Below are 13448 nucleotides of genomic sequence, written 5' to 3'. Positions count from 1 at the left end.
AAAATTTTTCTCTCTTTACCGGCACAACAGTTGGGAATCAGCGACCAAAGTAATTTAATTAGGTCTTGGCGCTCAATTACGGAGTGTCAATTGTCTATATTTTCTTACCTTGGACTACATATTGTTCTTAGGGTTCTTCAATTTATCAGTTTACCAGGTAATTTGAATCCCTTTTTTTCACTGTTTTATGTGTTTATTATTTTTGTTTTATGATTTAAACTTATTGAATTTATCTTGCTTCATAGCCAATTATACAGAATGTAGCATATTTTGGGGAAATTTGGGAAAACTAATGATTCTTGTTTAAACATAATGATTTCTCTTTTTTTTTTTTTTTTTGGGGGGGAGGGGGGGGGGGGGGAAAGTAATTTTCCATCTATTTTTTTTTTTTAAATAAGGTTAAATTATCCTGTTGTAATTAGAAGAAATGTGAAGATTTTATTGAATGTTAGTCTCGAATTTGCCCGAGGACTATGAATGAGCTGGACAATATTTATGTGCTTTGTTTGATAATTATAATAAACTTATTTTGGGTAAATTTTGTTCTTCTAATTTTGCTTACCTGCATTAATGGTTTAGTTTTCGCGGTGATATTTTTAAGGAAAGTGAAATTTAGCTGAATTTTGTACTGAGTAATGAATTGACTAGCATATCACTGCATATAAGTACTTAGCTCTTAGTTTTACCCAAATAAGGAAGTTATTGGTTCATTTGTGTGAAAATTTTCATCGTCACAGTGATATTAATGAACATGAGGAGGCAAAGGTCCTTAGGCGGTGGGAGTCAGCTTGTATTGGATTACCTGAAGCGAAAGCACACATAATCCTAATTTCTAGGAAAATTTTTAAATTACCACCTCAAAAATGTATCCATTTTAAAAATAACCATTCGTTTAATTAATTTTTTTTTAAATTACCATTCCTTAAATTAAAAAATCACTCAGATTACCGCCCATTTCAAAATTTCAGTGGATTTTCCGTCTGCGGGCCCTACCTACCGTATTTCCCTCTTTTTATTCATTTATCTCAACTTCACTCTCTCTCTCCATGCTATTTAACTCAACCAAACCCCTTCCTCATTCAATTTCTTCATTAATTTTCTGAATAAGCCACTTTCTCCTCCCTCTTTCTTCATAAATTCTCAACAACTCTATAAATTAGTAAACTAAAACCCTAATTTTTTGTTTGTTCAGCAAAGGAGTAACTGTTGGATAATTGATTGCAAAGGAGTCACCTCTTTTCTCCTCCTTCTTACCTGAAACCACCATGGGAGGCAGAGAAAGGAGCCGCTCTCAACAGAAACACTTCAAACAAAGGGGAAAGTGGAAAGAACCCTAATTTCATAACAACCCCAATTTAAGTGAAGTAGGAACCCTAATTTTAGAATACCCCCAATTCAATTAAAATAGAAACCCTAATTTAAGAAAACCCCCAATTCAATTGAAGCATGAACCCTAATTTCATAAAACCCCCAATTCTACCTATTTACCCGAATTATAGTGGAATTTGGTGAAGGAAATGCAAATTAAAGTTGGGAGAGCTATTTTAAAGAGATAAATCAGGGGAAAATCAGTCAAAGGGTCAAAATAGCGGTTAGTAGCCATTAGGTGGGGCACACAGACGGAAAACCCACCAGAATTTTGAAAAGGTGGTAATCTGAGTAATTATTCAATTTAAGGGGTGGTAATTTAAAAAAAAAAAAATTTAAACGGGTGGTTATTTTGAAAATGGATACATTTTTTGGTGGTAATTTAAAAAATTTCCTAATTTCTATTACGCAATTTAGGGCGATCATGATCCTTTGACTGCCAATATTTTGATTGATGCTACTTCCCGAATTAACTATACCTACTTTGGTGATACTGTGATTTTCTGTACCTTATACTGTATGATGGCTATAAAGTACCCTTTGCAACATTTACGGGATTAAATCATCATGGGCAGCCAACACTTTTTGGCTGTGCTTTAATGCTTGATGAATTAGGGGCTGCCTATGTTTGGCTGTTCCAAACATGGCTTCATGTGATGTCAGGTCAAAGCCTAGTCTCGATTAGAATAGAGCCTGCTAGGTTTGTGCAGATGGCAGTATCTCAAGTTTTGCCCAATGCCCAGCTTCGTTATTGTAAATGGAACATGTTTAGAGAGATACAAACCCATTTGGGTCATGTTTACTTTTGAGGTAGAGTTCAGGAATTTTGTTGATGAGAGTGACATGATTGGGAAATTTGAATCAAGGCGGGGAACACTTTTAGAGTAGTATGATTTGATGGATGATGAATGGATGCAATCAATTTATGATGCTCGGCGTATGTGGTGCCTGTTTTTTTGTGAGACACTTTCTTCCGCGAGCTCTATGGTGATGAGAACAAGGGTAGAAATATGTACTTTGATTGTTTTATAACTTCTGACACCACATTACAAGGGCTGATCAAAGATTATAAAAAAGATGTTGGGAGTTGGCATGAGAATGTACTACTGGCAAATGATGATACGAGTTACAGAATGCCTATGCTGAAGACCCCATCACCAATGGAGAAACAGGCTGCAAATGTTCACACCAGAAAAATATTCATGAAGTTCCAAGAGGATCCTGTTAAGACCCTCGCTAATACTGCAATAGAATTAGAGGAATCAGAAGGAGTCATCATGCTTTGTGTAGCTAAGTTTGGGGAAGATCATAGAGCTTATATTGTTACTTACAAATCTTTAGAAACAAATGCTAGTTGTAGCTGCCAAAAGTTTGAATTTTCAAGTGTCATATGTAGGCACATATTAGCAGTTTTCAGAGCAAAAAATGTTCTTACTCTTCCTTCAGATTACCTATTGAAAAGATGGACAAGAAATGCCAAAAGCGGAGGTTCATTGGACGAACATGCTGTCAAGGAACTAACCATTTCTCGTGAGTCTCTGACAATTAGATATGACAACCTACGGTTGGAAGCCATTAAATTTGTGCAAGAAGGTGTAAAATCTATTCAGGTTTACAATGTAGTTATGAATGCTCAGGAGGAAGTTGCAAAAAAGGTTGCTGCTGTGAAGAACCAACATCATGGGGTTTCACAAGGTGGCTCAAATGGTGAAAGTTCAGTGGCATCCGTCTAACCTGCAGTAAGTTTAGCTTGAACTTTGGAAATATCATTTACTTTACAATGTCTTAAAGCTGTAATTTTAAATTTTACCCTTTCTTGTGTATAGTAGGTTCTTCCTTTTATATGCTTGATAAGTACAAGTACTTAAATGTGCTGCTTTTGAAAACTTTGAAACCTTATACATGTAGCACTTGTGGAAAACTTTAATGCAGTATTTATGGAACAATATAATTTTACTGGTAGATTAAGGTTATTTTCTTTTGCATTTGTGAATTATGGATCATTTTCAACTGTTGTCTTAGTGGCAACTGGCAATAAGGCTTTATCTGGGGCTGCACCAATGGATTAACCGATGACATTTGGGACTTAGAATAATTTGGTTCCTTTTGATAACTTGATGTTTAAATTTTGATTTATTTGTGGTTAACTTATGTACTGGTTTCTCCAATTGAATTATGACATTATTTCATAAATGTGGTTTTGGTTTGGTGGTATTATGGGTGTTGATTAAATTGAGTGTTTCATTGGAATTTACCGTTATTCTCATTATTATTACATTTGATATATCCTTTGCTTTGCTTTGTGATAACTTGATGTTTAGATGGTTGATTAAATTGAGTGTTTCATTGGAATTCATGATAGTATATAGTTGTGTTAATTTAGTTTCGTAGTTTGTTTGCCAAATGTACTTATTTAATTATGCATGTGTTGGTGGAGCATTAATTGAGTTGATGTTATTGTCTTGAATTTTGAGGTTGTGCTGTGTGTAATTTTATTTGTTGGGAGGGAGGGACGTAGTTTTTCATATACAATCGGAAAACTAGGGCCGACGGTCCTTTAAAAAATACGAGTACAATAATGGGTTTTGAATAAAACCTTGTTTTACTGACAATGTCCACAATTTTTGTTTTGGTTTTTAAAGTGTTTTTACTTTTTATTTCATCATATGACTAAAGGACTATATATGGCATTTGTATTGAAATTTGAAATTGTTATTATATTAGAAATTTAGAAATCTTCTCTATTTCAATATGTGCATGAAATTTATTTAGATGAGGACATGAAAGTTGTTTGAGGTTAAGGGGCATGACATTAGAGTAAATATAAAGAATGTAATTGATAGGAAAATTATTTATTAAATAGGCCTGAATTGGAAGAAAATAAAGATTGAGTTAAAGAGAAGAAGCATGAGCAGGGGGGCTGCAACTCCAAAAAAAAAAAAAAAAAAAAAAAAGGTGTTCAAAGAGAGACACATGACATTCTAGTTTTCTTAAGAAAATTCTTATTAATTGTAGCTCGAAATTTGAATTTATCAAACCTGAAATCTTAGGGCTAAACTTGACTAAACTCGATTTTACCCAATCAACCATGAAAATCATATTTTACACTGATTATATGAAATTGTGCTAGATGTGAACGACTTATCAAAAAAGCGAATTAGCATTACTTGCAATTGCAGTAAGGCCCTGTTCTTTTGAGCTTCTAGGCAGAGCAGAGCAGATTACAGCAGAGCAGAGCAGATTGAAGCAGAGCAGAGCAGAGCCGAGCAGAGCAGAGCAAAGCAGAGCCGAGCAGATTTCATTATTATTATTATTAATATTATTATTATTATTTATTACTATTTATTATTATTATTATTATTATTATTATTATTATTATTATTATTATTATTAGTACTACTACTAGTACTACTACTAATATTATCGCATTATTATTAATCATTAAATTTTATTATTAAATATTTATTATTATTATTATTATTATATTAATTATAATTATCATTATTATTAAATATTATTTTATTATTATTATTATTATTATTATTAAAAATTAACAATTAACAATTAATTATCTTTGAATATTAGTTATTATCTTAATATTAATTTTTATTATAAAAATAAATTAATATTATTAGTTATAAGTATTATTATTACTATTATTATCATTATTATAATTATTATAATTATTATTAAATATTAATTATTATTATTAATAATACAATTATTTTATAATAAATATTATTATTAATATTATAATTATTAAATATTAATTATTATTATAATTATTAAATATTAATTATTATTATTATTATTAATATTATTATTAAATATTAATTATTAATTATTAATTATTAATAATAATTATTATTATTAAATATTAGTTTTTAATATTAATATTATTATTAAATATTAATTATTATTATTATTATTAAATATTAATTATTTATTATTATTATTATTATTATTCGATATTAAGTATTAATTTTAAGCAGAGCAGGGCAGAGCAGCGCAGAGCAGATTGAAGCAGAGCAGAGCACAGCAGAGCAGATTTCTGCAGAGCAAAGCAGAGCAGATTTCAGCAGAGCAGAGCAAAGCAGAGCAGAGCAGCTCTAAAGAACGGGGCCTAAGTCTCGCTACCCAAAAACCTTTTTTAATTTTGGTTTGCCTTTTCTTTGCCAGTTTTCTAGGATTAGAAGGAATCGTCTATGCATGTCTTAAATCCCTTTGAATGTCATTGTTGTTTTACTGGTATAATCTAACTTTGTTTTGGTTGGACTTATACATCATTTTATCATTGAATATTGCTATAAATAAATCTTTGTTATGATTTATAATTTGACTAAATTTTATGGGCAAATACAATATTTATCTATAGTGCATGAAGAACTGAAATAAAATAGGGTGTTTAAACACCCTTAACACGTTGGGTTGAGTTGTGAAGTAACATTAGTCAACTTGAACCCTAAGTTCTTTAATCCTGACCAACCCATTGGATTATTCTACCTAGGCATGTTCATTCGTAAGGTTGGTTACCATTATTTTGCTGGTTGGGTATTTGGTTATAGGGTACTTGGATTTACAATACAATTAAATAATATTTCCTCTGTTTTTTTTTTTTTTCCTCTTTTTAATCGCAACGTTTGGAATTTTACACTATTAACACACACTCCTTTAATCGTCGTTTGTGATTTATTTGTTGGAAAAAATAGTCACTTGGGATCTTTTTAAATGTGCATTGACAAGCGTGAAATCCCTAATGTTGTGATTATTAATAAAAAAACGAAGGAAGTATAACCATTTTGTTTAGCTACTTTCACTTTTTTCCTAGATGAGGTTGTGAAATTAAATAATAAGTTAATAGCCATGAAAGTTTTAATGTAGCACAAATGATTTGACTATCCTTTGTGACAAAGTAGGTGTAATCTGTGTTGGTTTAGTAGTAAATTCTCGTATGTATAAAAAAATTTAATTGATTGAAATAAAAAAAAAAAAAAAAAATCATTTTGTGTAACCATACAATGTAAGTTGCTAACATGATGTAACTAATTGCATTCTACCATTTTATTTATATTTATTGTGTTTAGAGTCTTTAGACTTTAAATTATTTTCAACCCTCCTTTACAATTTATTCTATGAGAGTTTAACCGCAAACAAGCTCAAATCAATTAAGGTGAAGTATCTTAATAGCCTTATAAGGTAATCTTATGGTTTTTTATCCCCACTAGTCTGATTGTTTCGTTTATCTTAGAGTTTTTCATCCAAAGGGGGTCACTTTCCAAATATTTTTTAAGACCCTGAAATTCTACATCAGGAGTAAGAGTATGTACTGTACATTGTACACTGCCTGGTGGAACTTTTCACATTCTGAAAAATATATATAATAGCATAGGATACATTTTGTTAGTTTCTAACATAGTATATTCATCTCAAGTTCATAAGGTATTTGTATCAATGTATTCCTGAGACAAGATCAAGTCACTTTTGCCATAGAATAGGGGTTGGAATGTTATGCTAACTCGGTTGAGTTTTGTTGAGTTACTTATGCTGTAAAAAAAAAACTAAAGTATTTGGACAGATTACATGCCTGCAAAGTAAACTTCCACTTTATTTCATGAAAAATCATTTAAAATTTTTTTATTGGTTCTGTATCAAGTGTACGAGCTGTATTATTGAAATGTTTTGTTTGGTTCTGTATTTAGTTTACGAGCTGTAGTATGTCTTTATTTTCTTACTATCAACCAAGGCTTTTTTTTCTAATGTTTTAATTCTATGCAGGTCCTGCAACTTTAGTTGTGCCGGTGCAGCAATTCTGATCAGTCTAGCCCATGCTTGACAGAACATTATCATGGTTCACCCTCTTCATTACATAAGGAACCAAACCATGTTCGCATTGTCCCAAGCTTAGTTTATAGTTATTTCAATGAAGTCCCTAGGTCAACGAGGAATCTGATCTCTGACTATAATACTGATCAGGGTCCAAATTTAAATGCAGGAGGTGCAGGTGTCGGCGGTGATGTTGCTGAGCCAACAAGACTATCAATGAGCTCCTCTTCTAATGTCTATTATTCTGTAGGGGGCCTGGGTCAACGGGGAATCTGATCTCTGACTGTAATACTGATCAAGGTCCAAATTTAAATGCAGGAGGTGCAGGTGTCGGTGGTGATGTTGCTGAGCCAACAAGACTATCAATGAGCTCCTCTTCTAATGTCGATTATTCTGTAGGAGGTCCTAGCTCTTTGGGGAAGCAAGAGGATAATAGCTCTGATCCTAAAGTCAGCATACAAAATATAGCTGACAAGAAAAGGGAAGTACCAGGTGGTTCAAGACAAATATTTGAAGTGGGAAGCTCTAGTGGTCCTCGACAAGCAGAAAACAACTTGTCAAATAATCTTTCAGTTCATTTGAATGATTCCTCCTCCCATACATCATTGATGTCACCTTGGAATTTTTCTCAGATGAATGTTCAAGAACATCCTGTCTTGAGAATAGGCGTTGGTCTTCATTCAAGCTATAACACCCATCCTCATCCAAGCGCCATTATCTATCCTGTAGTGCCACGTGGAGATTTCAATCCAGGGCTAGTTATCAATACCTGTCAGATCCCACACTGTATAATACACTACTTGCATCCGGGAATCCTCTTTTTCCTTTAGTTCTATATCCCTCACAATCACCATTGCCTATGTGGTAGTGGCTCAATGATATCTCTGTAAGTTCAAGGCCTTCCACCTCACCAGACATGCCCAGGATGGTGCTTGCTCCTAGCTTTTCTGGAAATCTGTCTCATTCATCTTTAGCTATCAACTCTAGTTTGAGAGCTGGCAATTTAATTGAGAGTAGACTATTGCCTGACCTACAAGGCCACTCACATCATCTGCATCATCACAGCCTAGCCGTTAGAAGCTATGATACTCTTGATGGTGATTATGTTCACCAAATGGAGCATAATGCAACGGTGTAGCGTGTTTCACTCAAGAAAAAAAAAAAAGAAGGAAGATTGTCGATTGTATTAGCTTAAAGCTTTGAAATGCGTAAATGGCTTTAGGCCATAACTCTCAAATGTCGAAATACAAATAATTTTCTGGACTACTTCTATTTATATTACTACTTCCTTACAACGGTTGACCAACATAGCCTTAATTGCTATTAGTACTACTCTTGTCTTCTTCTAACTTTACCACAGTAACAAACAATAGCCTTGTGCTTGTCTGCTACACTTTAACGGTTCTCTGCATGACCTTGTAGTGGCCTCGGTATGGTGTCGTTGTTGGTCTGCTGCTGCTGTTTCTTCTGTCTTCTGCTATAAGTTAAAATGGTAGGTAGAGGTGCTGGGTTCATTGCACATAATTTATATTACCATCAGTGGCCCTCCTTTCCTTGGGTTCCTCCAATCACTAATCAAGATGGAAGGCAGCAAACTGCATTAGATTTCCTGCCAGGGTTTGTTTTTCCTAGGCATGGGCCAGGATCAAATGTGGGAAATTTAATTTCACACCTAGTCCAAATCTTGCTACCTATGGGCATCATGGACATGGCATTGTTGGCCAGAGTTCTTATTTTTCAAGTCCATCGGTCACTGAATCTGGTCATCATCTCAGAAGGCTTAGAGTGCACCATACTTCTCAGTCTGTGGGGGTTGAAGTAGAAAGGCATCACAGGCCAATGTCCGAGGTTTGTGAACTGGAATATTCCCTTTTCTTGATTTACTCAAAGCTATTTATTTTATTTTAAGTATTTTATATTTGAGATTGCTTACTTCACCTAACATTGCTGTAGGCAGAATATTTGTTTCTTAATTTGCTGAATTATTTTCAGATCTTATCATCTATTTATCTATTTAGTACATTACTTCCTTATTTCAGAGGAAAGCCATTTAATTTTTTGTAAAAAAAACCTTTTTCTGTCCATAGGTGCATCACATGTTTTTAGATGAGGCTAGAGACATTCTCTTTTATGGGCCATACGACTTAGTCATTACCTGTTTTCATATTGCTATGCTTTTTATGTTGTTGCAGAGATATTTTGCTCAATTATTATAAGGAGTTTACAAGGCCTATTATGAACTGAGACTAGTTTATCTGAATTGTGTAGAAATTAATTTATGCATTTAGTGGATTAATTTGACATTTCATTAGCCCCTCATATCCAATATATATTAAATTTGTGGTTGTGCATTATATTTAAACAAATTTCCGACTTGCATTGATGGTAATATTATCCTTCATTCCTTATCCTCACTTGGATTACAAGTTACTTGTTTCCAATATTTGACTAATACTATTAATGGTGGAATTATTATTGGAAGCAAGTCTATTAGTTATGTCAAGCTTTCAGACAAAGGATATTATTTTTAGTGGTAGATTGTTTACGGGAAAGTGGATTCTACAAATAATTGCAAATAAATTTGGAAGAAAAGTGATGAAGTTAGGCAAACAAAAAGGAAACTTTTATGCTTTAGGAAATGTCAGTACTCGGTAAGGATATGCAAAATTTAAACTTCAAGCTGTGTTTACTAGTAATCCATTTGTTACAAATTTACAATTCTTACATTCATCTATGTGCTTTAGTTTTGGTTAGCATAACAATGTTTATTGACTTTTCCTTTCATGTGTGATAGGTTTGTTTAGTACTCCTTCTGTGTTTAAATAAATGAAACGTTTTGACATTCACGGAGTTTTAGGAAGGTTACTTGAATTTATTAAAAGAATAGATAGTGGGGTATAAGTTGAGGAGAGAGAAGAGAGTAAGGAGTTTTATGGGGACCATTAGTTAGCACAATATTATTGAAAAATAGAGAGAAGTTACTAAAAAAGTAAACGTTTCATTTATTTAACACGACCTAAAAAGGAAAACGTTTCATTTATTTAAAGACGGAGGAAGTAATAAAATTTAGCTTTCTCTTGCTCTAGTTTAGCTATGGGTACAAACATACTGTATAGGACTATAGGTTGGTGATACTTGAAGAAAAATTATTTAGTTCTTAAAACATCCACACATGGATATAGCTTGACAGATCAAGTACACGACACAAGGACCTAGGGTTGTCTGTTCGGTTTTCTGTTTGAATTTAGTCCAAATCCGATCCAATCCAAAATATAATTCGATTTTCAATATTCCAATCTAATCCGATTTGAATTTCTCTCCCAATCCAAGCCAATCCAATCAAAATTAATATTCGATTATTTGGATCCGATCTAAAAATCCGAATTATAATACATTATTTTTTAGCGCTTAATACGATTATAAAAATAAAGTTTTAATGTAAATACAAGTCTTCAAAATCATGATTAACATAAATAGTTCAACATCAAGTCGTTAATTAATTAATACAAAGTCTCCCTAATTTATGTTATGTAGTAGTAAGTATTTGAGCTAAATTTCAAAAACAAAGAAATCTATATTTATACAAGCTTAATTTTATAATTCCATTTTTGGTTTGGATTGGATCCAATCCAAAAATCCGAATTTTAAAAAAATCTTAATCCGATCTGAACCAATTTAAAATTCGGATCCAATCTGAATTGGTAATTTGGTTTGGATTGGATTGGATTTCGATTTTTATCCGAATTATGGACACCACTACAAGGACCATGTAGGTAATTGTCTGATCAACCATGAGTCATTTGGTTGTTTGCTTGGTTTTGGTTCGGACACTAATCATTACCTCTATATTGCATAAATAATGGCAAAGGCCAATATATAATGCTTAGCCTTTTTATTTTTATATCCTTAAGTGTCTTAATTGTCTTAACGTTTGGGATATAACGTCTTAGAATTGATATATTCCCCATTGAGTTAGGATGTTGTGTATCCTTTGTAAGTATATCCAATATGGTAGAGAAGGGGTACCTAATCAATATAAGAAATTTTTTCCAAGTATATGTAAGATTTCCTATTATATCTTCTTGCACCCTACAATCAAAGCGGTAGGAACTAGTAGCTGATGGGGAAGATTCTTCGTGTTTGAAGATGTTCGCATAGTGGAAGAGTGAAGAAACGTGCTAGACACGAACATCCCATTAAGTAATTTGTTCTTGCCAAAAGTGGATATCTAGAAAGTGATTAGTCGGCATCGGATTGCTGTTAAGATTAACACGTTGTCACTAAATACTATAATGGTCTATCGCTTATGATATGGCATGTTAGAATTGGTAAATTCCTGATGAGTGTCATTTGTGGCACTCATTTGTTCTCTTTAGGATGATTTTAGATTGCTTTTATATTCTTTTCTTTCCTTTCTCCTTAGTTTTGATCTTTATTTCTTTAGTTTGCTCTTTACTTAGTTGATTTTCCGTTTTCATGCATTTCTTTGTTTTTCTTGTCTTTTTCCCTTTTATTTGCTTGTTTTCTTTCATTTTTCAAGTTAAGGTCATTATCTAAAGATTCCCGAGACCCCTTCCCAAGTTTGGCATTGGTTAGGATGCCTAGTGTTCTCTATTTGAAGCTCAAGCATGGAGAAGTGCAAGTTCCATTTGGCCTTAGGCCGTGCATTCAAGCCGTGGGGGCATGAATTCTCGTGTTGAACCTACCATCGAGGTGATTTTAAGTCTGCCATGTCACGTGTTTATCAAGAGCATCGAGTGGAGCGCACGAGGAGCTTCAAAATGGTGGTGAAGGGGGGCTGCCCTGTTTCCAGGCACGGGCGCGTGCGACTATGGCGCGACCGCGCAGCCTGGTAGCGCAGGCGCGCCGCCTGCTCTCCCTGTTCCGTACCCAATTTTGCGCGGCCGTGCTCCTTCTTGAAGAAGGTCGTGCCTGTACGGATCTATTTTGGACGAGCTTACTAATTTCTCTTTGTTAGTTTTACTATATATTGACTTTTCTTCTAATTTTAGAGGGAGAAGGGAATTACAGATAATTAGAGATAGTTTTGAGATCAAATTTTAGAGAGAAAAACTCTAGCTTGTAGAGAGAGAAGTTCATAGTTCATGGTTGATGATTGATGATTCTAAGCCCAATTTCTTTTGATTTCACCAAAGTCTGTAAGGGTTTCTTTTGCTTTAATGCAATCTTTAGCTTTTGATTTCAATTGTTTGGTGATTGTTCAAGTTTAATTGATTAGTGATTGAATTTAGTTTGATTAATATGATGATGATGAACTTATTGATTAGTTTAGTTTCGATTTTTATTTCTTTCATGGATTGTGAGTAGTTTACTTGCTACGGTGATGGTGAAGCATGTATGAGTAATGATCAATACTAATTGAGGGAAATTGATTGAGTTAATCTTGTGATTAAATTGGTTAATTGATTTTGTGCATGTGTGTGATTAATTGAAGGGTAGCTAACTTTGATTGGTGCACTAGATTGCATTGTGAGTTCACTTTGATACGGACAATTGATTTGTGGCTTGCATTTGTCGATCGAGTTGGTTTGTGAAGTTCCTAGCTAGAGTCTCTCGTAGTTGGAGCTAGTTAGACCTCTAGAAGAATAGCTTATCATACTCTTTTGATTGCATTATCGATTTTCCCTCGCAATGCTTGACTTAATCAATCCCAATCCCGATTAGTTTGTATCCATTACATGTATATGTGGATCCAAATCCCTAGTGCTTGATATATCAATTTACTTTGTGTTTGCGTTGTTTGTTTAGTTGAATCTAGACATCTTACTTTCCCATTTTGATTTCGAGATAGCTTAACTTTAGCAATAGTTAACTTCCCTCCATTCCCTTGGGTCCGACCCTTGACTTACCTCTATACTAGTATTTGGGTTGGTTAAGTGTTTACAAATTTAGTTTTGACCATGGGAGGATTAGTTTCAATGACCTAGTCTCAACCCGCGTCAAAAATGGCGCCGTTGCCGCGGAATGGCGTAGTAGTTTGCTATTGTTGTTACGTCTATTCACTTTATTTCAAAAATACAAAATGATTTTTCTCTTTTAGGCTACAATTGTAGCCGTGCTATTGATATTGGCTTTGAGTTTTTGTATGCGTAGGATAAGAGGAAGGACTTTAGTGCCATTTGATTCTGAAATTGAGAGAACCATAACAAGGATAAGGGTTGCTAATCGTTCTTCAAGTCCAAGCTTCCCAAGAGAGGAAATTCATCAAGAAAAAGAAGAAGAGGATCGAGGAAGCA

At 33.6% G+C, this 13448-nt stretch overlaps 1 pseudogene; it reads left to right on the top strand.

Annotated features, from left to right (window-relative positions):
- The first annotated feature begins 745 nt into the window (after positions 1-745).
- Positions 746-9407, top strand: LOC145588695 (protein FAR1-RELATED SEQUENCE 9-like; annotated as a pseudogene).
- Positions 9408-13448: the final 4041 nt, after the last annotated feature.

Source organism: Chenopodium album, chromosome 17 (assembly GCF_948465745.1).
Source record: "Chenopodium album chromosome 17, dcCheAlbu1.1, whole genome shotgun sequence".
NCBI classification, from domain to species: domain Eukaryota; kingdom Viridiplantae; phylum Streptophyta; class Magnoliopsida; order Caryophyllales; family Amaranthaceae; genus Chenopodium; species Chenopodium album.
Note: the sequence above shows the minus strand (reverse complement) of the source record. Positions and strands in the feature narration are given on the sequence as shown.